The sequence below is a fragment of the Bufo bufo genome, chromosome 10, assembly GCF_905171765.1.
Source record: "Bufo bufo chromosome 10, aBufBuf1.1, whole genome shotgun sequence".
Taxonomy (NCBI): Eukaryota; Metazoa; Chordata; class Amphibia; order Anura; family Bufonidae; genus Bufo; species Bufo bufo.
In genome coordinates this window covers 54980766-55008509 of record NC_053398.1, presented here as the reverse complement: position 1 = coordinate 55008509, position 27744 = coordinate 54980766, and the positions used below count along the sequence as shown (strand labels likewise).

General features: G+C 43.9%; 1 pseudogene; it reads left to right on the top strand.

Annotated features, from left to right (window-relative positions):
* Positions 1-27744, top strand: part of LOC120980680 — a 164497-nt pseudogene that overhangs the window by 123299 nt on the left and 13454 nt on the right.

Below are 27744 nucleotides of genomic sequence, written 5' to 3'. Positions count from 1 at the left end.
TGCGTTTTGCATACCTTCGCAAGAGGGTGCAGCATGCAGTGCCATCCCTTTGTGGCCTGCATGCGCGTTCTCCGGAGGGAGAGTGTCCCGGGGGGATCACCGTTAACGGCACGGTTGGTGGCTTATTCCCCGCCACCTTACCTTCCGTGTCCGTGTTGGTGATCCCTCATCCCTCTCCATGTTCCTATCTCTGGTCGTTTGCTGGCAGCACTCCGTAGTGGTCCGGCTGCGTGCTGGTTGGGAGTGTCTGCTGGCAGCGACTGGAGTGGGGACGTGAGTGGAGAGTCCCCTCGTCCACTCTCAGTGGTTCCATTTCCGTGTCGCTGTGTTGGGCTGCAGGTCTCGCTGGACTGGCTGAGTGAGTGCTGGGAGAGGATGCAGCTGCCAGCGACTTCCTGGGAACCATGTCCTGAGAGTGGACGTTCCCTTCTTCTATCCCCTTGTGCGAGTCTCTCACCAGTTTCCTTTTTTGGTGGGGGGGCTTTGAGGGGTGGGAGTGTCACGGCCATGGCTATGTCCGTGACTCCTTACCGCATGGGGTTGCCTGCGGTTTTAGTTTGTGTGTTCAACCACAGGTGAGGGTCGCTGTTTGTGGTCTCACTTGTGGTTGCCGCGGGCAACTAGTTGTATTCAGCATTGTCAGCTAAGCAGCCTGAGCGGTGCTAGGCAGCTTGCTGCTTTGGCATGCGGTCACACCTGGGTGTGTCCGACTGTGGGGTGTGGCTTCTTGGCCTATAAAGCCTCTCACTTTTGCATGGCTCAGTAGGTTGCTTCAGTCATGCTGGCTGGAGCAGCCTCCTGTGTTTCTACCTGCCTGTGAGAGCCACCCCTGTGGTCATAAAGAAAATGTCACTTTATGTTTTATGTCATGTTGTGTGAGATGTCCATCTGATGTTCTGTTGGGTCCTTCCTTCGTTTGGTTTGTGCAGCTAATGGTTCTGGATTCTGTGTGTTCTCAGGGATCCAGTCAGCAAGGCTGTGGCAGGTTGGTTGAACTACTTAGTTCACCTGCCATTTCCGTTAGTCTGTTTTGGTTCCCCTTTTTCCCAACAGCTTGGCCAGTGAGACTCCTGCTCCTCCGTGCCTAGGAGGAGTAGGTAGCCTTACCCTGACTCCTAGGGCAGGGACCGGACGGAGGGTGAGTTAGGGATCCGAATTTCCTGCGCATGGGTCCTCCTACCTTTAAGGTCGGCCCATGCAGGTAGGAGTTAGGGACAGGGTAGGGACACTGTTAGGAGGTGACCTGCTCCCTATCCTGTTCTCCTGGCCGAGTAGGCCAACAGCATCTGGCATCGCACGGCTGAGGATTTCCCCCATCCTCAGCCGTGACACAAACTATGCAGTAGTTCTACATCTTGAAGTAGGTCTGTGGGTATTCCTAAAAGTTGACTTTTCTTCCTATCTATTGTTTTAAATTGTTTGTGCCAACGAAGCTTGTGTATGAACAGGTGTAGATCTTTAACCCATGTGAACGTATCATGCTGGCGAGTTGGGACAAACGAAAGTCCCTTAGATAACACAGCCATTTCACTTTTAGAGAGGGTGCGGTTAGACAAATTAATTATCTCTGGGCCGACTGATCTCGGTTGTTTGGACGGTTCCTCAGGTGGTAGTTGACTCCCTGGTCTAAAAAACTGCCGCGTTTTGCTCCAGTAGTAGTCCCTCTACCTTTGCCTCTGCCCCTCCCCTTTTTATTGAACTTTTGCTTGTTTCTGCCGGGGTTACCACCTGAATCTCTGTCACTATCGGACAGTTCTGTTTCCGTAGTGGAAACCTCAGAGGTGATCTCTTTGGTAGGTGGCACCTCCCTCAGAACCAAGTAGGCTTTGTTTTCTTTAAACTCAGCTTAGTCTTTATTGAATTGTCTGTGCTTACGTTCACGCAAATAGTATTGGTACTTCTCAACGGTAGTCTGAAGCTGTTTTTCTTTGTTGAGAAAATCCGGGTCACTTGAAAAAGTCTTAGTAACCTCAACTTGAGCTTTTAGTTTCTCAGCAAGGGTAGTGAGGTTAATTCTCTCCTCCTCTAATAACAAAGTCATTAGCTGGAGTGAGCTTTTTGTAGCAAGTTGTTCCCAACGGGTATTAAACCCCGGGCTTCTCTGCCTGTAAACAGAAGAACTGCACATGGGACGCCAACCTGTATGGCATTCCCAACATATTTAAATAGTAACCATACAGGTTGGCGTCCCATGTGCAGTTCTTCTTGCATCACATTACTGCATGTTCCATAGTCTCTTTATCTATAGAGACCGCCCTAGGAGGTATCCATTATCTGGTTATACCCCCATTACTGGCTGACGTATCTAGTCAGACTGGTCTCTAGGGATGAAGGGCCTATCTTATACCTATCCCTAGTACATTTTCCCTCATCTCCCCTGATGAATTGCCTTTAATTTGGTTTTTTAGGCAGTGAAACATGCGTGTAGGGAGTTATTTTTAGATCCTTTAGGGACATATAGTTTATTCTTTGTAAGAGACAGGTTCCGGACGGGGTCGTCCTTGTAAGGACGAGTGCCCTTTGGTGAGGCTGCTACCTATATCTAGTATTAGGGACACTCACATCAGTCAGCCATAGGGCCTTTACAGGGACCCTGCACACATGTGCATCACTGCCTGACATTATTTTTTCATCTTTTACATTTATTTGGAGAAACCTCAATCGGAGGCTTGTCGGTGGTGAACGATCCGTATCCTGTTCCGCGGTACCGGTAGGACAAATGGTTACTGGTGCCGCCGTGCACTATTCTAGTGTATTTTTGTTATTTTTATTTGGGATAGACACCTAGGTGATTTCTAGGGTCCATATACATTTTCTATCCCAAGGTTTGTCTTATGCACACTTTATTTTGGAAAATATTTTATCTGCATTATTAATAAATGTTATATTTTAGATTACCCACTTTCTGAATAATGCCTTTATTCTTGGTAATCTGGAGCGCTTATCTTGCATTGGTTTAACCTCCTTTTTCAGTATACATAGTTTACTCATTTCAATAATCGGTATGGCAGGATTTCTGGACAGTGGCATTAACACAGATACATGGTTGGAGGAGGCTAATGGGGTTTTTTCAGATAGATCGTACCTACAGAAAAAGTGCATACCCTCCTTTAAGGTTGCCTTTAAGGAGCTCAACCGTCTCTACAAAGAACATTTATCAAGTTGGTGGGAGGTACAGAGCCTTGATAATTACATCAAACACGGTATTGTACCCCGGGGGCTCCTTATCTCTGTCACTCCTGTTTACAGGCAGAGAAGCCCGGGGTTTACAAAAAGCTCACTCCAGCTAAGAGGAGGAGAGAATTAACCTCACTACCCTTGCTGAGAAACTAAAAGCTCAAGTTGAGGTTACTAAGACTTCTTCAAGTGACCCGGATTTTCTCAACAAAGAAAAACAGCTTCAGACTACCGTTGAGAAGTACCAATACTATTTGCGTGAACGTAAGCACAGACAATTCAATAAAGACTTAGCTGAGTTTAAAGAAAACAAAGCCTACTTGGTTCTGAGGGAGGTGCCACCTACCAAAGAGATCACCTCTGAGGTTTCCACTAAGGAAACAGAACTGTCCGATAGTGACAGAGAATCAGGTGGTAACCCCGGCAGAAACAAGCAAAAGTTCAATAAAAGGGGAGGGGCAGAGGCAAAGGTAGAGGGACTACTACTGGAGCAAAACGCAGCGTTTTTTTAGACCAGGGAGTCAACTACCACCTGAGGAACCGTCCAAACAACCGAGATCAGTCGGCCCAGAGATAATTAATTTGTCTAACCGCACCCTCTCTAAAAGTGAAATGGCGGTGTTATCTAAGGGACTTTCGTTTGTCCCAACTCGCCAGCATGATACGTTCACATGGGTTAAAGATCTACACCTGTTCATACGCAAGCTTCGTTGGCACAAACAATTTAAAACAATAGATAGGAAGAAAGGTCAACTTTTAGGAATACCCACAGACCTACTTCAAGATGTAGAACTACTGCATAGTTTGTCAACAGATGTACATACTTTTGAGGGACTTGGCCCATTTACTCCCTTACGTAATAAGAGTAATAAATGCCACCAGCAGGAGACATATCATGTCTGGACGTCTTTTTACAACTAGTCACTGCAGATATTATGGAACTTCAGAAAACACACAGATCCAACAATTGCTCTTTAGAGGAACAGAGTGCTATCAAATCCCTGAGAGAGGACGTTACTATAGTTATAAAACCGTCTGACAAAGGCGGTAATACTGTAATCATGAATAGACATAGTTACCAGTCCATGTGTGAACAGATTCTGAAAGACAAGACTAGTTATCAAACATTGACTTCCAATCCCACTGTCCCGTACTTGGTAGAACTAAGGGATATCCTGTCTGCAGCCAAAACTAATAAGCTCATTTCTCAGGAAGAATTTGAGTTTATGTATCCTCGACACCCAGTGGCGGCCACGTTCTACAGCCTCCCTAAAGTCCACAAAGGACTAACACCACTTAAAGGGAGACCGATCGTGGCCGGTATTGGGAGTATAGGACAAAACATAGGGGTCTATGTTGATCAGATATTGATGCCTTTTGTTACTGCCCTTCTGTCCTTTACCCGCGATACTATGGACCTACTGAAGCGGGTGGACGGAGTATGTATTGATGACCACTCTTGCCTTGCCAGTGTGGATGTTGAGGCCTTATACTCCTCAATACCACACGAGGCAGGTTTGAGGGCAGTTGGTTACTACTTGAGTATGCGAGGACAGCAGTTTGCGGCTCACAATGAGCTGGTCCTTCAGCTGCTCAGGTTTCTACTTACTCATAATTTCTTCATGTTTGACGGTCGCCTCTACCACCAGCTCAGGGGCACGGCGATGGGTTGTTCCTGTGCGCCGTCCTACGCAAACCTGCTCCTGGGCTGGTGGGAGGCTACAACCGTTTTTGGAGAGGGGGAGTCGATGACCGGGCCCATTACCCTGTGGGCCCGGTACATCGACGATATCCTCATAATCTGGAATGCTAGCCATACAGCCTTTAAGCTTTTTGTGGAATTCCTTAACAACAATTCCATCGGTCTCCATTTTACGTATGAGATTAGTAATGAAACACTACCCTTTCTAGATGTATGCATATCCAAGAAATGTGGGGGGAGCTTTCAACAAGCATTTATCGCAAAACTACAGCGACCAACTCAGTCCTCCACTGGCAGAGCAGCCATCCGATGCCTCTGAAGCGAGGTATCCCCTATGGGCATTACCTGCGCCTGCGGAGGAACTGCTCAGAGAAACAAGAATTCAAAATACAGGCGGCTGATCTCAGACAGAGATTCCTGGCCAGAGGTTATCCCGACTGTGTTTTTAAAAAGGCTTTTCAGAGAGCAGCCCACATCCACAGAGACACACTTCTAGTCCCCAAAAAGAAGCAGGAGATGGACAAAAAGATAAGGTTTATAACCACATTTGATGGCTCAGCCAACAAGTCAAGAGAGATCCTTGATCGCCATTGGCCCATTCTCCTGATGGACCCTGACGTGAGTGATGTCCTATATGATTACCCACTGGTGACATATAGGCGAGGCAAGAGCCTCAAGAATTTGCTGGTACATAGCCACCTTTTACCACCCGCTGCCCCTGATACCTGGCTTAGCCGTCGGCCTGTGGGCAGACTTTTTTCAGTAACAATCTCAGGCGTACATTCGACATTAGGGATTTCATTTCTTGCAGAACGGTAGGCGTAATATACAAAATCACGTGCATTTGTGATAAAGAGTATATTGGCAAAACCAAACGTGAGTTACGTAGGCGGATAGGAGAACATCTCCTCGACATAGATAAACGACGAGATACGGCTGTGGCCCGTCATGTGTGTGATTTCCACCAAGGTGATCCGCGTGCCATTAAAGTTAATGGTATTGAAGCAGTCGCACCCCCTAAACGTGGAGGCGACTGGGACAAGATCCTTCTACAGCGTGAAGCCCGCTGGATCTTTCTTTTACGAACAGTCACACCAACGGGCTTAAACGAACAGTTGAATTACAGCTGTTTTCTGTGATGGATTCAGCTATGCCCCTACCTACGTATAGGTACAGACCTTGTCTATGGTTTTTTCCATCATACTTTGACTTTTCTCTAATCATTAGGAATATGACTTTTTCTATTTTTCTGTGTCAACAATATATCTACTAGTCATAACATCATTGTATTTGTTTTTGTCAAAGTCCAGAGATTTAATCTTAGTCTTTATCTGACTAGTAGCCCAAATACTGTACTTTACTGACGGTCCGATTCTGGGCTAATATGCTGTGGTGGCGGGGTGAGTTCCGATCGCCCTGCTACCTTGCAGCATCAATAGACAATTGTTATCAATCCTTGTCTACAGTGCCGCTGTCAACTCAGCTGGCAGCCGCGGCATCGCGAGAACAAACGATGCCGCGCATGCGCAGGAAGGAGCCGGCATCCAGGGCACTTCCGTGCGCTTCAGACCTTGCTCCTGTCTCTGCAATGGGCGCATGCGCGGCGCTGACTTGCGAGCGCACGAATGCGCCCATTGGCCTTGCTACATTGTGGGCGGCGGAGGCGGCAGCCAGGTTACTATTTAAATATGGTGGGAATGCCATACAGGTTGGCATCCCATGTGCAGTTCTTCTTGCATCACATTACTACATGTTCCATAGTCTCTTTATCTATAGAGACTGCCCTAGGAGGTATCCATTATCTGGTTATACCCCCATTACTGGCTGACGTATCTAGTCAGACTGGTCTCTAGGGATGAAGGGCCTATCTTATACCTATCCCTAGTACATTTTCCCTCATCTCCCCTGATGAATTGCCTTTAATTTGTTTTTTTAGGCAGTGAAACATGCGTGTTGGGAGTTATTTTTAGATCCTTTAGGGACATATAGTTTATTCTTTGTAAGGGACAGGTTCTGGACGGGGTCGTCCTTGTAAGGACGAGTGCCCTGTGGTGAGGCTGCTACCTATATCTAGTATTAGAGACACTCACATCAGTCAGCCATAGGGCCTTTACAGGGATCCTGCACACATGTGCATCACTGCCTGACATTATTTTTTCATCTTTTACATTTATTTGGAGAAACCTCAATCGGAGGCTTGTCGGTGGTGAACGATCCGTATCCAGTTCCGCGGTACCGGTAGGACAAATGGATACTGGTGCCGCTGTGCACTATTCTAGTGTATTTTTGTTATTTTCATTTGGGATAGACACCTAGGTGATTTCTAGGGTCCATATACATTTTCTATCCCAAGGTTTGTCTTATGCACACTTTATTTTGGAAAATATTTTATCTGCATTATTAATAAATGATATATTTTAGATTACCCACTTTCTGAATAATGCCTTTACTCTTGGTAATCTGGAGCGCTTATCTTGCATTGGTTTGACCTCCTTTTTCAGTATACATAGTTTACCCATTCTTATGTGGATAAGAAAGTCTTTCTGGACTTGCAGCAACAGAATGGTCTACAATTGCACCTCTTGATTTGCGATGTTCCAACTCATTGGAATTTCACCTTGAGTATGCTGGATCATCTGTATGAGCAGCATTAGGCAACATTCACACGTCCGTGAAACATGGTCCGTGAAATAACGGACTGGCATCCTGCTTAGTACAGGAGCACACGCAGTACAGTAATATACTCGTTTAGATCATACGAGTGTATTACTGTACTGCGGCGGTGGCACAAAAAACACGGCGTCATAGCAACCAATGAGGCCGTGCGCTCCTGCACTAAGCAGGATGCCAGTCCGGTATCTCACGGACCATGTTCCATGGACGTGTGAATGAAGCCTAAAGCAGTGAATTATTACATCATGCACCAGACCACCAAAGGAGGGAGCATGTGTTATTGGCAACTCATCAGTGACACATGTCACATACTCAGGCCCTTCGAAGAGACCACCAGATTTGACAGTAGGAATTACTGCAGAATAAACAGTGTCATCCACCTGACAATCTCTGCATCTTGCTGACCACCTTGTAGCTGTTGAAGACCCATGTGTACAAAGTTCCATGGAGAAAGAAGTGGAGGAGGATGAGGAGATACCACTGGAGGAGGAGAAGCAGGGGGAGGAGGAGTTGGTGGTGGTGAAGGATGAAACTGATGATGATGACCCTGGTTATGATGACCAATTATTGCCGTGGGAGGCAAAGCCGGAATAAACTTGGCCCTCGGGCATGCTAGCGACAGGCGTATCGTTAGAATCAATCAAACTTCTGATTACTGGATAGCTATGCTTTCTCCAGCATTTACCTTTTTCCCTGACATCATGGACTTCTGGGCAGGCAGATTGGAACAGTGGTCAGAGCTAGCCTAGTTTTCTCTCACTGTACTGTCTTGCCCAGCCTCCAGTGTCATCTCAGAGAGGGTTTTCAGAGTGGCAGGTAACATTGTGACAGCTAAACAGTAAAACTTTTCCTCCTCAAGTGTAGGAAACATCATAATTATCAAAATGAATGAGGCATGGATCCACAAGGATTTTAACACACCTCTGGCTGATGCCAATGAATGGATCTGCCATTGCTGATGTTGGCTATTTATAGCAAGCCCGATCATGCCACTCCTGCTGTCTGCCTGCCATAGTGTTCCATACCATCACCACTACTGCTACTACTGCCCCTACTGCCACTACCATTACCTTTACACAGCTAGACATCTACTGCCTTGCCACTACTACTACCCTTTTACACAGCAGCATAACTAATGTCTTATCAATTAGGATCCATGATGTGCTTCTACTGCTTCCACTGTTATTGCTGCCACTACACAGTTAACCCTTTCCACATCCACACTGTAATGATGTTGCTCCCAAAAAAGTTTAATTTTTGAATGCTTATTCAAAACAAGCCACTGTATTTTTTAGATAACATGGTGTATGCTGAAACATGTGTATACACATAGCTGTATATGTCAGTATCACTCTGACATCATTTGCTATTGCTGTCATTGCATCAAAGAGCTAAAATGAGTGGAAGCGGGATTAAAAAATATTGAAAGTTTTGTAAGCTACTTGGATCACTTTTGATGTGGGTAGAATGGATTCTGACCCAAATCAAATTTTTGATTTGTTAGAATCAAATCAGAAAAATCTAAATTTAAATGAATTTGCTCATCTCTAACTGTATAACAAAAATTAACTCTATTTTCACACAGCTTTAATCCAATTCTTGAAAGCTGGATGGGAGAAATAAATTCATACATTTTCTTTACTTTTCTTATATTCTGCTGTGTTATATAACCCAATTTTTTGTGGAACGGGACCACGTTCCATTTCAGCGCTAAGCACTGAATATTTTTTCAATGCTCACTTTACCATTGTACTTGTAGTGGTTTATTGAAATTAATGTGAAACTATGAATTGTCCTTCTAGTTTTTTGCTCAGACCGCTCATGCCTTCCATGCTTAAAGGACAGTTGTAAAGTAATATTTGATCAGTTACTCCATTTCTTCCTCTTAGACAATTAAATATGACATGCAAAGGGAAATAAATGCTTCTCGAGGAAGTAGTTATTCTGTGTTGGATCTCATAAGGACGCCTGTGCTGCGTCGGATATCTTTTTGTATAAGTTGTACTTGGTAAGTATGAAGATCAATTGGATACTTTTAAATACATATTGTGTGTTTCTTAATTTGGTTGTGAAAAGTTTCAAAACTTATCCCATATCTATATGAATGGAGTGGTGTTCAAACATGCGCTTCTTTCTTTTCAATGACCACCACTCCATTCACACAGGGGAACATATGACTCGTGGGTGGATGCCCACCATTTTGACACATCCTTTATCCTTTTAAATGGAACTTGGCACAACTTCTTTAAGATCCACCAGTCTTTTACATACTGTATAAAGATCTTATTCTCTGTTTTTAGGTTCTCTACCAGCTTTGCTTATTATGGTCTAGCAATGGACCTTCAGAAATTTGGACTGAGCATCTATATTGTTCAGATTATCTTTGGAACAGTTGATATCCCAGCTAAGTTTTTCTCCTATTTTGTGATAACACACATGGGACGTCGTATTCTACAAGCTGCTAGTTTGATTTTAGCGGGGATTGCAATTTTAGTGAATGTCTTTGTTCCTGAAGGTAATACATTTTTTATTATTGTGATTTTTTTGTTTCATTATAGGGAATCAGTCTTCAGCGACCTACCTATCACACTGTTTGCATATACACATACTGTAGCTGGGGTTCACTTGTTTTTCTTTTGTTGATCTGAGGCTCTGTTCCTGAGTTATGATATTTTAACTTAATGTGCAAATTAGCCCTTTGGTGCAATGAGGCCATCATCTTGCTCATTTTGCACCCAATCTTTGCTCCTTTCTGTGGTTAGCCTCTTTGTCACTGTTTTGCTACTGGCCATGTCAATCAAAGGAGCAAGGGAGGAGCTGGCCATAGAAATGAGCAGAGCTTGGGTGCAACAACAGCAATAGTGATGCTCTTGTTGCTCCAAAGGCCATTTGTATGTTAAGAAAAAAGTTTCATAACTCTGCTCTGGAACAGAGTCTCACATCAACAAAAGAAAAACTATGTCTTAAACAGGTGAACCACAGCTACGTGTCTATGCAAACAGTTAAATAGGGAGGTCGCTGGTGATAGATCCGCTTTAAGTTGACTGTAGAAAGGAAGATGCCTCCCCAATAATCCACATTCATTAATTAACTTTATTTATATAGTTTATACGGCTGAAAACAGACATCTGTCCATACAGTTCAGCCTATTATCCTGCAAGTTGTTCCAGAGGAAGGCAAAAAATCCCTGTGAGGTAGAAGCCAATTTTCCTCACTTTAGGGGGAAAAAAATTCCTTCACGACTCCAATCAGAATAACTCCCTGGATCAACAACCCATCTCTAGTAGCTATGGCCTGTAATATTATTACACTCCAGAAATACATCCAGGCCCCTCTTGAACTCTTTTAGTGAATTCACCATCACCACCTCCTCAGGCAGAGAGTTCCATAGTCTCACTGCTCTTACCGTAAAGAATCCTCTTCTATGTTTGTGTACAAACCTTCTTTCCTCCAGATGCAGAGGATGTCCCCTCGTCACAGTCCTGGGGATAAATAGATGATGGGAGAGATCTCTGTACTGACCCCTGATATATTTATACATAGTTATTAGATTGCTTTTTTCTAAAGTGAATTACCCTAATTTTGATAATCTTTCAGGGTACTGTAGTACCCCCATTCCTGTTACTTTAGTTGCCCTCTACCAAAACCTTCTCCAGCTCTGATATGTCTGCTAGTGTTGATCAAGCACCAAGGTGCTCATGTAGAATACTTTGCGATGCTCAGGTGTTCTACCAAGCACAATGGAAGAGCCTGAGCCACCCCCTGCTCTAAGAGGGGAGGGTGTCAGGACTCTAGTTCAGCTTAGTAGTCCTGCTCTGACTCCATATATAGCTATATCCATATATGGAGACAGGGCTTGGGGACACCCCAGTTTATTTGAACTCCCAACATTGTACATTAGAGGCAATGACCTTATCCACTCAGCTATAAAGCTGAATGTTGAACTGTGTCAGAAAAACCTCATAGTTATTCCTATTCAGAAGAAGACATATTATATTTCTCTGCAGGTTAACATGTACTTGTATAGTGTAGTGGTTAACATCCTTGCTTCTAATGAACAAGGTAGAGAGTTTGAATCCCGGCAGAAACATTTATACGTTTTTTAGCCAACATTTATTTACATATATTATTATATATTTAGACTATATAATATATTATAATATATGTAAATATATTATGGCTATAAACATCAGTAGTAGTTTTCCTCATATTATGCATTCATATATGTGTAGGCAACGCAGTTGCCGTATTTGTGGGAGGGGAGGCTCCCGCACATCGTATATAAAGCACTGCGTACCCCTCCCCCTGTCAGCTACGTTCGCATCACGTTCACAGCCGCGTCATGCGCAGGCGCATCTTTACTTCCGGGTCACGAGCGGGGTCAGCGTCCTCTGCGCCCCAATGTACGGCTAGCAGAGTTCCCACATCGTTCTTCGGCGGGTGTGTCCGGTTCGGGTAGGGTAAGTCCGGCCTCGCGCTTTTCCTTCTGACAACCGAGCCCCAAGTCCGGACAGGTGGCTCTGTCACATACGGCTCGGCACATTCGGTTCTCTGTGCAGCCGCCTTGAACTACCTGCACGGCGGACATCGGCTCTCGTAGAACAGTGGTTTTGAATCTGGAAAAACACAGGGGGTAATGCCGACACGCCGCTAGCTGCGTGAACCCTCCATACCATCCAGTGAGATGCGGAGCATCAGCAGGCAGAGAGTCACGTGGAGGCCCAAACGCAGGAGCGGCACCTAAAGCAGCTAAGAGGGTAACAACCCGCTCCAGTACGAAAAAAATAAATAAAAAATCTTAAGAACGTACTTACTGCAATGCTTGACGAGGACCTGGGGTACTCATCGCTAAGGAGACCATCCACTCAGTGTATGTCCAACGGAGGTACATGCTCAGTTCGGCGTTCCTGTATACCTAGTGCGCATGCGTGCCATTTTCCATAGAGTGTGATGCTATCTCATGGCGCCTGCGGGGGGCACACCCCGCAGGTGTCATGGGAACCGGATGCCATGCAACCCCGCGTCTCCATGAGTACTCCGCACCTGCGCGCCCGACACACGAAACCACCGGTTCCGACGTCGGGCTCCCTGTTCCTGCGCTGTGCGTCCTCGGCCAGAGCCATGGTAACGCTGTAAACAGTCCTGATATCGCTCTCCTGATAGTGTATCGCCGCAACATTTGTTTCGGTCTAATCAGTGCAGCATTTATATTTATTTTTAGCATGTTCTATTATGCTTTATGTAAACCCTCAGCTGGTTCTATCATTGTTAGTGGCCGTTCCAAGTTATCACCCACATTGACAGGGGCTACCCTGTCGCCCACAGTATCCATGGGGGCCAATTGGGAAATCATGTTGTTGACCGTACATACGGAGCCAACACATCAGTGGACACAAATGTAGTGGTCACCAGTCAGTGCCCATATCATGTCACTACGGCATAACAGTCCATACATACAGGACCCATATACTGTATCAGTGCCCATACAAGCTTATCAATTATACGTCAGTCTAAATATACCACGGTAGGGTTGTGTCAGCTGATTTCACTACCTGGGTCTGCTCTAGCATACAGCAGCTGGCATGGAGGCTCCTTATGGCTGAGTGACGGCAGAAGGTCCCAGGAGGGTGCTGGCGTTTATGGTAGGATCAGAGTGGTTCACACGGGACCCATGCTGTGGTCAGCGACATGTGGCGCTCTAGGATGGAGCTGAGTTTGGGCGCTAATGGTCGAACGATGGTTGTTGGTTCGTTCGTCCTGCTCAGTATTGGGGTTGCACGTGCTTAGAGTACGTGTGTTTGTATGTTGCTGATACTTGGTTATACGCGGGGCGTGGGTCTGCAGTGGCTCCAGCTTCGCACGCTGTGTTAAAGTGATGGTAAAGAGAAATAAATAGATATATAAATGTTTAACGGTCCCCTGTTCTACGTGGGTGGCGCACGTCCGCAGTTAGCGCCAAACATGCAAGGTGTTGGGTAATGTGCATCAGCAGTCCACGTATGGTGGCCCTAGCAGATAGGGTCATGACATCTGTAATTGAGTTCCGATGTTCTTTCATGTGAATGTGTTTATTCGGTAAACATTACTTACGGGCAGGCACGCGTCAGCGGTTACGTGCATGTCCGTAAGTGCACTATGTCTATCAATTGGCATTGCATCAGGGTTGTGTTCAACCACGTTCACGTGTTTCTAGGCCAATACGAGGGGGAGAGAAAAGAAAAAACCTTCAAAAGCTATGTTCAGTTGTCCGCATTTTCTTTCGGCCCATGCGCTTTTCACTGCTGAGCGGCGTTCATGCGTCCGCGGTTGCTTTCCATCAATACTCTGCTCACTTCAGATTGCATTCATACAACTGCTTTATACCATGCTCTTCATGCTCATACTCAGAGCCGTGCCCAGACCATGTTTTAGGCACCACTCACATCCAGTGCTGCATTCACCCACTTGTTCTTATATCATGCGTTATACTCTGCTTCCACTAAAGCTGTATTTCTTTTCATTTCTAGGCCTATAAGAGTGTGTTCCTACCACGTTCACAAGTTGGTCATTCGTTGGTCGTAACAGGGTCTTCTCTTAGCGAGCTGCAATGCCTCTGGCTCTTTTTTCCCCCATGTGTTCAATTTCACGGTTCGCGGTTGATTAATGTTTCGGTTGCGCACGTGGTTCGCATCACTACTGTCTTAAAAAACCACACATCTGCTTTTAGTCGCCCACGCATGACTTCTCCGTTATAGTTTTACACACAGAACTCCGCCTTTAGTCTCCCACGCATGGCTTCTCCGTTTAGTTGTATACACATGACTCCGCTATTGGAGTCTCTCACGCATGGCTCCGCCACGCATGGCTTTAGCTATTTAGTGTTTCACATATAAGTCCGCCATTAGAGTCTCTCACACATGGCTTTTCCGTTTTAGTGTTTCACACATAACTCCGCCATTAGAGTCCCTCACGCATTACTTTGCCGTTTAGTTTTACACACATAACTCCACCATTCGAGTTTCACGCATTACTTTACCGTTTAGTTATACACCCATGACTCCGCCATTAGAGTCTCGCACGCAATACTTCGTTGTTTTAGTGTTACACATATAACTCCGCTTTACAGTCCCTCACGCATTACTTCGCCGTTTAGTTGTACACACATCACTCCGCCAGTAGAGTCTCTCACGCATTACTTCGCCGTTTTAGTTCTACACACATAACTCCGCCATTAGAGTCTCACGCATTACTTTATCGTTTAGTTTTACACATGTGACTCCGTTATTAGTCTCACGCATGGCTTCTCCGTTTAGTTATACACACATGACTCCGCCATCAGAGTCTCTCACGCATGGCTTCTCCGTTTTAGTATTACACGTATAACTCTCGCACGCATTACTTCGTTGTTTTAGTGTTACACATATAACTCTGCATTAGAGTTTCTCACGCATTACTTTGCCGTTTTAGTTTTACACATATGACTCCGCCATTAGTCTCACGCGTGGCTTCTCCGTTTAGTGTCACACATATGACTTTGCCAGTAGAGTCTCACGCACTTCCCCGCCATTAGAGCCTCTCACGCATGGCTTCTCCATTCTAGTTTACACATACAACTCCGCCATTAGAGCCTCTCACGCATGGCTTCTCCATTCTAGTTTACACATACGACTCCGCCATTAGAGTCTCTCACGCATGGCTCCGCCATTAGAGCCTCTCACGCATGGCTTCTCCGTGTTAATTTTACACATTAGAGTCCTTCACGCATGGCTCCGCCCTTAGAGTCTCTCACGCATGGCTCCGCCATTAGAGCCTCTCACGCATGGCTTCTCCTTGTTAATTTTACACATATGACTCCGCCCTTAGAGTCTCTCACGCATGGCTCCGCCCTTAGAGTCTCTCACGCATGGCTCCGCCCTTAGAGACTCTCATGCATGGCTCCGCCCCTTAGAGTCTCTCACGCATAGGCTCTGCCATTAGAGTCTCTCACGCATGGATTCTCCATGTTAATTTTACACATATGGCTCCGCCATTAGAGTCTCTCACGCATGGCTCCGCCATTAGAGTCTCTCACGTACGACTTCTCCAATCAAATATTACGCACATAACTCCGCCAGTCGAGGCCGGCTGCGTGGTCCCACAACCAGTAGGTTCGATGTCTTTTCTGCCTGCAGACCCGCTCGCATGGCCCGGTCATCCGTGGCTCGCAATACAATTATCTCATGGTGACTCGCACGCGTGGCTTGCGCCATTAGAGTCTCTCTCACGTTATCGTTCTCTGACTTTTATTTTTCTAGGTCGTCGGGTCTTCATTGTTTTCCCTATTAGCAGTCATCCCAAGTCTGCCTTGGCGGACATCATCTTCTCCCAAGCATGCTTATTTCATCTTCTAACTTGGGCTGAGGGGTTGGTGTCCAGCCAAAGTCCTGGGTATCGGTCCATCTTCCCGTAGGAGGTACAGTAATAAGGCAGAAGTCATTATCCAAGAATACGGCAAGTAATTACGAGACGGCTTGGTACCGTTTCCAGGTTTCAACAGTCTTGTCCGCAACAGGGTTGTATCACATCACATACCTACTAACGTTTATCGCTTTTTTGCCACTTAGATCTTAAACATTCTCACGGAACGATCAAGTTGTTTAGCCGGGATACAACACCATTGGCATTTTCCTATCCAGACGTGTCATCTTCATTCTTAGCACACCCTATTAGTGCATTCCTGTGTGGAATACTTAACGCGTCAACCGTGAGTAAGATGTCCAGGATACCATTCTCAGGTGAAATGTTAAATCCATGTTGTTTATGCAGACCCCTTTGGTTAAGGACTTGCGCTTTGGTCAAAACAGCACTGTATTTACGTTTCAGGGGGTTCCTGCGGCCTGGGAAATTCACGTGCCCCATCACTAGCAGTACCTTCGTGCTAAAACAAACAACCAAATGCCTAGGTTCCTCCGTGTCCAACACTTGATCACACAAAACCTCACGACCAGGCAAAACCGTAAAATTGAAGTTCTTCCCTACGAGTAACAAGTGGTGTCCAGTGGCAGTCTTTAACGTACGGTCGCAATTCATCAAATGCGCTCCGCCTAACTCCCCTTGTATTAGCGTACAACTCCGGCCCCCAAGCAGTCATATATCCCTGAGTACGTACGTGTCGTATAGCCTTAGTTAGATATCGATCCGTTAAGAATAACCAGCCACTCATCCAGAACAGGAGCCGCCTCAGCAGCGTCAAGTACAATGTACCTGTTCACATTATTAAGTACCGGGTAGTTGGAAATCGCCATGGTACACCCGTTACATACCCTACCTTAAACGAGACGTGTCTTTGGCTTTCAGAATTTGCTATCATGATGTTGTAATACTGTTCCCTGTTTTCTCCACTACTGAGTCTTGTATTTTTGGCCCCTTTAGGCTACCCTTTACAGCAGTTCCGCCACTACTCTACTGCTATGTTTAGGTTACTGTCATTCTGATAGTCGATCCGAGCACAAATGTAGGCAACGCAGTTGCCGTTTTTGTGGGAGGGGAGGCTCCCGCACATCGTATATAAAGCACTGCGTACCCCTCCCCTGTCAGCTACGTTCGCATAATGTTCACAGTCGCGTCATGCCCCTCCCACCCAACCCTCATATCATCCTTACTTACAGGGTGGCCCCCTTTAGGCTACCCTTTACAGCAGTTCCGCCACTACTCTACTGCTATGTTTAGGTTACTGTCATTCTGATAGTTGATCCGAGCACAAATCAGAAGTATGATTTTATCTATATATATATATATATATAGATATATAATAATTATATATATATTATTATTATTATTATTATTTGTAATTACACATTTATTTTGTGCCATACATTTTTTACAATTACAAAAAAATATAATATCTATTTCTGAAATGTTTCTGCCAGGATTCGAATTCCTAACCTTGTACAGTAGAGACAAGGACCTTATACACTCAGCTATAAAGCTGAATTCTAAACTGTGTCAGAAACACCTCATAGTAGTTTCTGATCTAGTGAGTATTCCTATTCAGCAGAAGACATATTTTATATTTCTGTGCAGGTTAACATGTAGCTGTATAGTGTAGTGGTTATCATCATTGCCTCTAATGTGCAAGTGTGGGAGTTTGAATCCTGTCAGAAATAGAGAGACTAAATTTATGTTATATATTTTTTTTGTAATTGTAAAAAATATATGGCACAAAATAAATGTGTAATAAAAAAAAAATAATATATATATATATATATATATATATATGGAAAAAGTCTGGCAGCACTCCCTTTAAGACTGTATGCAATGTAGGGTGCCCCCGGTAATCCCTCGATTCAGGACAGAAGACAGCAATGAAAGTCCGCAGCACTCCTTGAAAGATAAAATGTGCTCTTTATTCACACATATCAAGTGACAACATTTCGGCTCTCTCACAGAACCTTTCTCAAGTCAGGTGAAACATAAAGTGCAGTAGTGCCAGTATAAATACATGATAAGGTTGTTACCAATTAATTCATCAACCAATACAAAAAAAGTACACTCCCCTTTGTGGACATGTTACAATTCATTGATTTACACCACATCTCAATGTGAACTGGGACCGCCCGGCCTCCCAGACACATCCTATGGCATTATAACTGTGATTCCAATTTTTCATAATCATAGTGCATGTTATAAAGTGCATATAATAAAGTGCATAGTGCAATTAAAATCCCTTAACGTACATCTATACCTTGCTGGGAGGTTGTAAAATAAACCCAGGGGATGGCGTCTTAACTTGTGTGGATGCACGCTGATTCTCCGCGTCTATTCCTCGCCAATGCGCATGTGTCAACCCTTACCCCTCCTGTTAGGCGGTACATAACTGCTGTACATCACCAGAAGGCGGAGTCCAAACACTGCAACGTCTGGTATGCTGCGTCAGCACGCACTGCACGCATCACGTGCCCGCTAACCTGCCGTCACAGCCACCAGCACTGCTTTGCTTGCCTTTTCCGCCATTTTACAGCAATCTTTTGGGCAATAAATTTATCTGCCATCCTCCTTGTTCCCACTACTTTACACAAACCAAATCACCAACCCAGCAGGTCACATTCCTGATTATACATTGAAGTCATACAACAGTATATAAAATCACATTGTAGCAAAATTGATCCGCGTAACTTCCACTGGATCCACCCAATACAGCATCCTAGATATACGAGGACCTAGGCAATAGAGGAGGGGTACTAGCCCACCATCCCCCCTGTTACCATAAACTCAACATTTAACCCTTTAGGTTTCAAAGTGTCTAAACAGAAAATCCATCTGAGCTCATTTTTCTTTAATACAGTTAGCCTATCACCTCCTCTTTCTAGCGGTTTTACATAATCCAAAATCATAAATCTCACCGGCAGATCTTTCCTTTTACTTCTGATGGATTGCCTATGGTTATTTAACCAGATTTTCAGGTCACATGTGGTTTCGCCCACATAAAGCATTTTGCAAGGGCACCATAACACGTAAATTACCCATGATGAATCACATGTAAGGTAATGTTTAATATTGAATGTTTCTAACGTGTCCGGATGTGTGAATACTGATCCCTTACACATAAGTTTACAGTTCACACATCCCAGACATGGGAAACATCCTGTACGCCTCGTCTTCAAGAAAGTTTGTCTCAACTGGCCTTTTTCAGGCAGTCTTGAGTGCACCACTCTGTCCCTAATATTCCCTGCTCTTTTATATGCCATCATAGGAGGCTCTTTGAAAGCTGCAATGGTCGGGTGGCCACTACTAAGTAGCCCCCAATGACACCTCACTATACGTTCTATACTTGGGCTCAACTCATTATAGGATGATACAAAGGGTAACCTTTCATTGGTCTGTTTTTGTTTTGGAGTTAACAATTCATCTCTGGACATTTCTCTTACTTTATCAGCATGCCTTTTCACCAAATTTCTAGGGTAACCCCTATTCACAAATGACTGCTCCATATTTCTTAGTGCCTGATTCATATTGTCATCCTTGTCCACTATTCTCCTCACTCTGAGCATTTGGTGAATGGTAAAGAATTTACCATCCTCCTTGGATGTCCACTTGCAAAATGCAATAATGTGTTCTTATCAGTAGATTTAATATCCGTATCCCTCTTACTTTGCTAATGAAGTATCCAGTGTCTCTAATATATGATTTTGCGCCCATGGCATATTCTCTCAATATTTTATCAAGAAAGATATTAATATTTGAGAAAATAGAGTTCCTGCCTGAAATTATAGGCCGTCCCGGAGGGTCCGTCAGCCTCTTGTGTATTTTGGGTAATACATATATAGTTGGTGTAACTGGAGACCTCACTAGCAAAAACTCTTTGAGTTGTTTATTTATGATGCCCATTTCCTCTGCTGTATTTAATTGTACATCAATTTTTCTAGCAATCTCAAACCCGGGGTCCTTGCTCAATGGTTTGTACACACCAGGTTCTCCCAATTGTCTATAGTTCTGTTTTATATACTGAGAGGTGTCCATAACCACGATTCAACCACCCTTATCCACGGGTTTTATGGTGAGATCGGGGTTCCTGGACAAACTCTCCAAGGCAAACATTTCCTGTGCAGTAATATTTGGTTTTACTAATGCATCTGATCTAGTTTTTTGTCTCAATAATGCTATATCTCTTTTCACTGCTGCGATAAAACATTCTAGAGCATGTGAATTCACAATAGGAAAAAAAATCACTTTTTAAATGCAAACCAAATTGTTTCAATGTTAACCCAGTACCTGGTGTAGAGCCCTCATTTGCAATCAAGGCTTCAGAGGAACTGGAGTCGAACCACACCCTCAGTTTGAGATTCCTGAAGAGGCGGTTCAAGTCCAGTTCCAACTGAAACCAATCAGGCTTAGCCTGTGGACAAAAGGACAGTCCCTTATTCAATACCTTCAGTTCATGCTCAGTTAAGATGTGGGAAGAAATGTTTACCACTACATTCATATCTATTTCTTCTTGGTTATGTTCATCTGTCTGGGGTTGTTGGTCCTCATTGATCTTTGCGCTCTGGTTTTTCCCAGATCTTCTGTGTCTTCGACCTCCCCTTCTTGTGGGGCGTCTCCCATAGCATTGTGTACTCCTAAAAAAGTTCCTGGCTGGATATCATTAACATCATCCTTTGTATCTTTATTTTTCACCCATTTATTTGTTTCTTTATTCCGTCTGGGTGTCTTTTTTGGCATCATATTCCTCTCAATGTGCCAGGGTTGTTCCCAGGTGTAGATGTGTCCAGACCCATAATCATTTTGATCTCTATGCCATTTAGACCTTTTGATTTCCTCAAGATCTTTGCGCATTTTATCCAGAAATGCTTGTTGTTTTACCAGAAAGACTTCAACTTCATTAGTAGACAGGGTAGATTTGAGTTGGTGTTCGGTATCCTGCAGCTTGCTTTTTAATACCACCATTTCCTTCTGCGAAAATTCAATGTTTACTAACATGACATCCATCGCATACTTATTTGCAATAGCTTCAAACCGTGCTCTAAAATCCCCATCCTGTGAAAACATATTTTTGCGTTTGTTTTCACAGGATGGGGTATGCGTTTGTTTTTGTAATATTGCGCTAATGTAAGCGAGTGTAGCTCAATGGATAACAGTTTCTTAGTAATGCTTTCATAATCCCTCTTAATGTTCATAGCCGAGGGAACATTGAGGAAGGCTGTGTCCCCCTCCACATTACCCATAATCCTCTGTATATCCACACTGCTGTATGAAAAGACATGTGCATAAATGTCCATTTGTTGAGGTATAGTACCTTGTATGATGGTAGAATTGGGTGCAGAGCCTTCAATCGCAAGTAAATCCATGGAAAAAGTCTGGCAGCACTCCCTTTAAGACTGTATGCAATATAGGGTGTCCGCGGTAATCCCTCGATTCAGGACAGAAGACAGCAATGAAACTCCACAGCACTCCTTGAAAGATAAAATGTGCTCTCAGGTATACACAGAGGATGAACAAATACATATGGATTTTAATATTAAATCTACTGATAAGAACACATTATTGCATTTTGCAAGTGGACACCCAAGGAGGATGGTAAATTCTTTACCATTCAGCCAAATGCTCAGAGTGAGGAGAATAGTGGACAAGGATGACAATATGAATCAGGCACTAAGAAATATGGAGCAGTCATTTGTGAATAGGGGTTACCCTAGAAATTTGGTGAAAAGGCATGCTGATAAAGTAAGAAAAATGTCCAGAGATGAATTGTTAACTACAAAACAAAAACAGACCAATGAAAGGTTACCCTTTGTATCATCCTATAATGAGTTGAGCCAAAGTATAGAACGTATAGTGAGGTGTCATTGGGGGCTACTTAGTAGTGGCCACCCGACCATTGCAGCTTTCAAAGAGCCTCCTATGATGGCATATAAAAGAGCAGGGAATATTAGGGACAGAGTGGTGCACTCAAGACTGCCTGAAAAAGGCCAGTTGAGACAAACATTCTTGAAGACGAGGCGTACAGGATGTTTCCCATGTCTGGGATGTGTGAACTGTAAACTTATGTGTAAGGGATCAGTATTCACACATCCGGACACGTTAGAAACATTCAATATTAAACATTACCTTACATATGATTCATCATGGGTAATTTACGTGTTATGGTGCCCTTGCAAAAAGCTTTATGTGGGCGAAACCACATGTGACCTGAAAACCAGGTTAAATAACCATAGACAATCCATCAGAAGTAAAAGGAAAGATCTGCCGGTGTCAAAACATTTTGTGGAAAGAAATCACAAGGAAAATGAGTTGAGATTTATGATTTTGGATTATGTAAAACCGCTAGAAAGAGGAGGTGATAGGCTAACTGTATTAAAGAAAAATGAGCTCAGATGGATTTTCTGTTTAGACACTTTGAAACCTAAAGGATTAAATGTTGAGCTTTCGGGTAACAGGGGGGAAGGTGGGCTAGAGCCCTCTCCTCTATTGCCTAGGTCCTCGTATATCTAGGATGCTGTATTGGGTGGATCCAGTGGAAGTTACGCGGCTCAATTTTGCTACAATGTGATTTTATATACTGTTGTATGACTTCAATGTATAATCAGGAATGTGACCTGCTGGGTTGGTGATTTGGTTTGTGTAAAGTAGTGGGAACAAGGAGGATGGCAGATAAATTTATTGCCCAAAAGATTGCCCTGTTGTAAAATGGCGGGAAAGGCAAGCGAAGCAGTGCTGGTGGCTGTGACGGCAGGTTCGCAGGCACGTGATGCGCGCGGTGCGTGCTGACGCAGCCTACCAGATGTTGCGGCGTTTGGACTCCGCCTTCTGGTGACGTATATATAATAATACACTCACCTAAAGAATTATTAGGAACACCATACTAATACGGTGTTGGACCCCCTTTTGCCTTCAGAACTGCCTTAATTCTACGTGGCATTGATTCAACAAGGTGCTGATAGCATTCTTTAGAAATGTTGGCCCATATTGATAGGATAGCATCTTGCAGTTGATGGAGATTTGAGGGATGCACATCTAGGGCACAAAGCTCCCGTTCCACCACATCCCAAAGATGCTCTATTGGGTTGAGATCTGGTGACTGTGGGGGCCATTTTAGTACAGTGAACTCATTGTCATGTTCAAGAAACCAATTTGAAATGATTCGAGCTTTGTGACATGGTGCATTATCCTGCTGGAAGTAGCCATCAGAGGATGGGTACATGGTGGTCATGAAGGGATGGACATGGTCAGAAACAATGCTCAGGTAGCCCGTGGCATTTAAACAATGCCCAATTGGCACTAAGGGGCCTAAAGTGTGCCCAGAAAACATCCCCCACACCATTACACCACCACCAGCCTGCACAGTGGTAACAAGGCATGATGGATACATGTTCTCATTCTGTTTACGCCAAATTCGGACTCTACCATTTGAATGTCTCAAGAGAAATCGAGACTCATCAGACCAGGCAACATTTTTCCAGTCTTCAACAGTCCAATTTTGGTGAGCTCATGCAAATTGTAACCTCTTTTTCCTATTTGTAGTGGAGATGAGTGGTACCCGGTGGGGTCTTCTGCTGTTGTAGCCCATCCGCCTCAAGGTTGTGCGTGTTGTGGCTTCACAAATGCTTTGCTGCATACCTCGGTTGTAACGAGTGGTTATTTCAGTCAACGTTGCTCTTTTATCAGCTTGAATCAGGCGGCCCATTCTCCTCTGACCTCTAGCATCCACAAGGCATTTTTGCCCACAGGACTGCCGCATACTGGATGTTTTTCCCTTTTCACACCATTCTTTGTAAACCCTAGAAATGGTTGTGCGTGAAAATCCCAGTAACTGAGCAGATTGTGAAATACTCAGACTGGCCCGTCTGGCACCAACAACCATGCCACGCTCAAAATTGCTTAAATCACCTTTCTTTCCCATTCTGACATTCAGTTTGGAGTTCAGGAGATTGTCTTGACCAGGACCACACCCCTAAATGCATTGAAGCAACGGCCATGTGATTGGTTGACTAGATAATTGCATTAATGAGAAATAGAACAGGTGTTCCTAATAATTCTTTAGGTGAGTGTATATGTAAATATATTATGGCTAAAAACATATACACTCACCTAAAGAATTATTAGGAACACCTGTTCTATTTCTCATTAATGCAATTATCTAGTCAACCAATCACATGGCAGTTGCTTCAATGCATTTAGGGGGGTGGTCCTGGTCAAGACAATCTTCTGAACTCCAAACTGAATGTCAGAATGGTAAAGAAAGGTGATTTAAGCAATTTTAGGAAAAAGAGGCTACAATTTGCACGAGCTCACCAAAATTGGACTGTTGAAGACTGGAAAAATGTTGCCTGGTCTGATGAGTCTCGATTTCTGTTGAGACATTCAAATGGTAGAGTCCGAATTTGGCGTAAACAGAATGAGAACATGTATCCATCATGCCTTGTTACCACTGTGCAGGCTGGTGGTGGTGTTGTAATGGTGTGTGGGATGTTTTCTGGGCACACTTTAGGCCCCTTAGTGCCAATTGGGCATCGTTTAAATGCCACGGGCTACCTGAGCATTGTTTCTGACCATGTCCATCCCTTCATGACCACTATGTACCCATCCTCTGATGGCTACTTCCAGCAGGATAATGCACCATGTCACAAAGCTCGAATCATTTCAAATTGGTTTCTTGAACATGACAATGAGTTCACTGTACTAAAATGGCCCCCACAGTCACCAGATCTCAACCCAATAGAGCATCTTTGGGATGTGGTGGAACGGGAGCTTCATGCCCTGGATGTGCATCCCTCAAATCTCCATCAACTGCAAGATGCTATCCTATCAATATGGGCCAACATTTCTAAAGAATGCTATCAGCACCTTGTTTAATCAATGCCACGTAGAATTAAGGCAGTTCTGAAGGCAAAAGGGGGTCCAACACCGTATTAGTATGGTGTTCCTAATAATTCTTTAGGTGAATGTATATGTATGTTTATGCCGGGATTTGAACTCCCTACCTTGTACATTAAAGGTAAGAACATCAACCACTACACTATACAGCTAAATGTTAACATGCACAGAAATATAAAATAAGTCTTCTTCTGAATAGGAATTTTCACTATATCAGAAACTACTATGAGGTTTTTCTGGTGTGGTTTAGCGTTCAGCTTTGTAGCTAAGTGGATAAGGTTGTTGCCTCTAATGTACAAGGGGTTGGGAGTTCAAATCCTGGCTGAAGCTTTTCAGAAATAGATGCTAAATTACATTTAAATGCATTGACTTGAGCATAGTGCACGAGCACACGCAGTGTTTGGCTGAGCATTGCAATGCTCGTTCAACACTAATGTCTGCTTTGTTCACAGGAGCCCAGAACTGTACACAGTTTCCCATGTGTGGTCTGACTAGTGTTTTGTAAAGACTATGTCCTCATCACGGGCATCTTTTGATGCAACCCATTATCTTATTGGCCTTGGCAGCAGCTGCCTGACACTGGTTTCTACAGCTTAGTTTACTGTTCACTAAAATTCATAGGTCTTTTTCCATGTCAGTGTTACCCAGTGTTTTACCATTTAATATGTACTGGTGACTTGCATTATTCCTTCCCATGTGCATAACCTCAACTGCACTTCTCTGCCTAAGCTTCCAATCTATCCAGATCCATCTGCAACCGTATACTGTCCTCTTCCGTGTTAATTACTTTACACAGTTTAGTGTCATCTACAAAAATTGATATTTTACTGTGCAAGCCTTCTACAAGATCATTAATAAATATATTGAAGAGATTAGGGCCCAATACTGACCCCTGAGGTACTCCACTGGTGACGGTGACCCAATCTGAGTGTGTACCATTAATAACCACCCTCTGTTTTCTATCACTGAGCCAGTTACTTACCCACATACAGACATTTTCCCCCTGTCCAAGCATTCTCATTTTATATACAAACCTTTTATGTGGTACAGTGTCAAATGCTTTGGAGAAGTCCAGATATACGACATCCATTGATTTGCCGCGGTCGAGTCTAAAATTTACCTCCTCATAGAAACTGATTAAATTCGTTTTACATTATCCCTCATGAAGCCACGCTGATATGGCGCTATTTGCTTATTTTCATTGGGGTACTGCAAGATAGCATCTCTTACCCACGACAGATGTTACTTATCGGCCTATAGTTTCCCGGCTCTGTTTTTGGACCCTTTTTGAATATTGACACCACATTTGTTATGCACCAATCCTGTGGAACACTCCCTGTCAGTATAGAGTCCTTAAATATCAGAAATAAGGGTCTGGCTATGACATTACTTACTGTATTTGTTGCTTTATAAGGTTTTTGAGGAGGAAAATAAGAAAAATATTTTGGGTGTGCTTTTGGTGGGTTTTGAAGTAATGGTGGTCTGTGGATGACACTGTTATGGAGGAGATCTGTGGATAATGCACTGTTATGGGGGAATCTGTAGATTATGCATTGTTATGGGGTAGCTGTGGATGACACTGTTATGGGGGAGCTGTGGATGACACTGATATGGGGGGGCTGTTGATGGCACACTGATATGGGGGTCGCTGTGGATGACACTTTTATGGGGGATCTGTGGATGACGCTGTTATGGGGGATCTGTGGATGACACACTGTTATGGGGGGATCTGTGGATGATACACTGCTATGGGGGATCTGTGGATGACACATTCAGGTGAAACTCAAAAAATTTGAATATTGTGCAAAGTTCATTTATTTCAGTAATGCAACTTAAAAGGTGAAACTAACATATGAGATAAACTCATAACATGCAAAGCGAGATATTTCAAGCCTTTATTTGTTATAATTTGGATGATTATGGCTTATAGCTTATGAAATCCCAAAGTCACAATTTTGAGGTACTCTTTGCTCAGAGGATATGGATTAATTAGCTGACTAGAGTGTGACACTTTGAACCTAGAATATTGAACCTTTTCACAAAATTCTAATTTTAAGCTGCATTAATACAACTCCTTTTAATTTGCATTACTGAAATAAATGGACTTTTGCACGATATTCAAATTTTTTAGCGTTTCACCTGTATATAGTATCTTATGCTGGTCCCCTCTGTGTCTTCTCATGTCCCTGTGTGACTAGTGACCCCATTGCACCAGGCCCGGCTCACAGCAGTCTTTACATGTAAAGTCTGTTTATTTAAAGGGGTATTCCCATCACCCACTTTATCTTCAACTGCTTCTGTGCTCTTGCTTCCCCTGCTGTGCTTGTTATGTGAGCTGAGCTATGTTATCACATGATTATAGGCAGTGCTCTGGAAGGGTGTTCCCAATGCTGCCATACAGTAAAGTGTACAGGGACTAAACAGGGAGAAACTGAGTGATTTGCTGAGTATATCTAGTATATAGGCTGTATTCATACCTTACACTACTGAACAACAGGGGATCTTTCACATCCATATAACACTATACTTTCTGAGCTCTCATTCTCCCCAGCTCATCCTTTGCCTGCTGCCTAACACTGCTTGCTTACGTCCAGGTACATAACACAGCAGCTGTACACTACTATGTCAGCTGCCTGGTGAGCACTGAAGTAGAAATCCAGTGTAGAGAGCTGGATGTCAAAGGCTCCCTTCCCCCGGCTATAGCCCGCACCTTGTATCAGCTTCCCCTCTGCACTCCATGCACACTGAAATCTGTTTACATACAGATAACAGTGTGATAACATCAAAACACACGGACAGCCCTGACAGGGGCTCGACTCAGTGCAGTTTCTAGGTAAAATTTCTCTCAGGGCGAGTGTCAA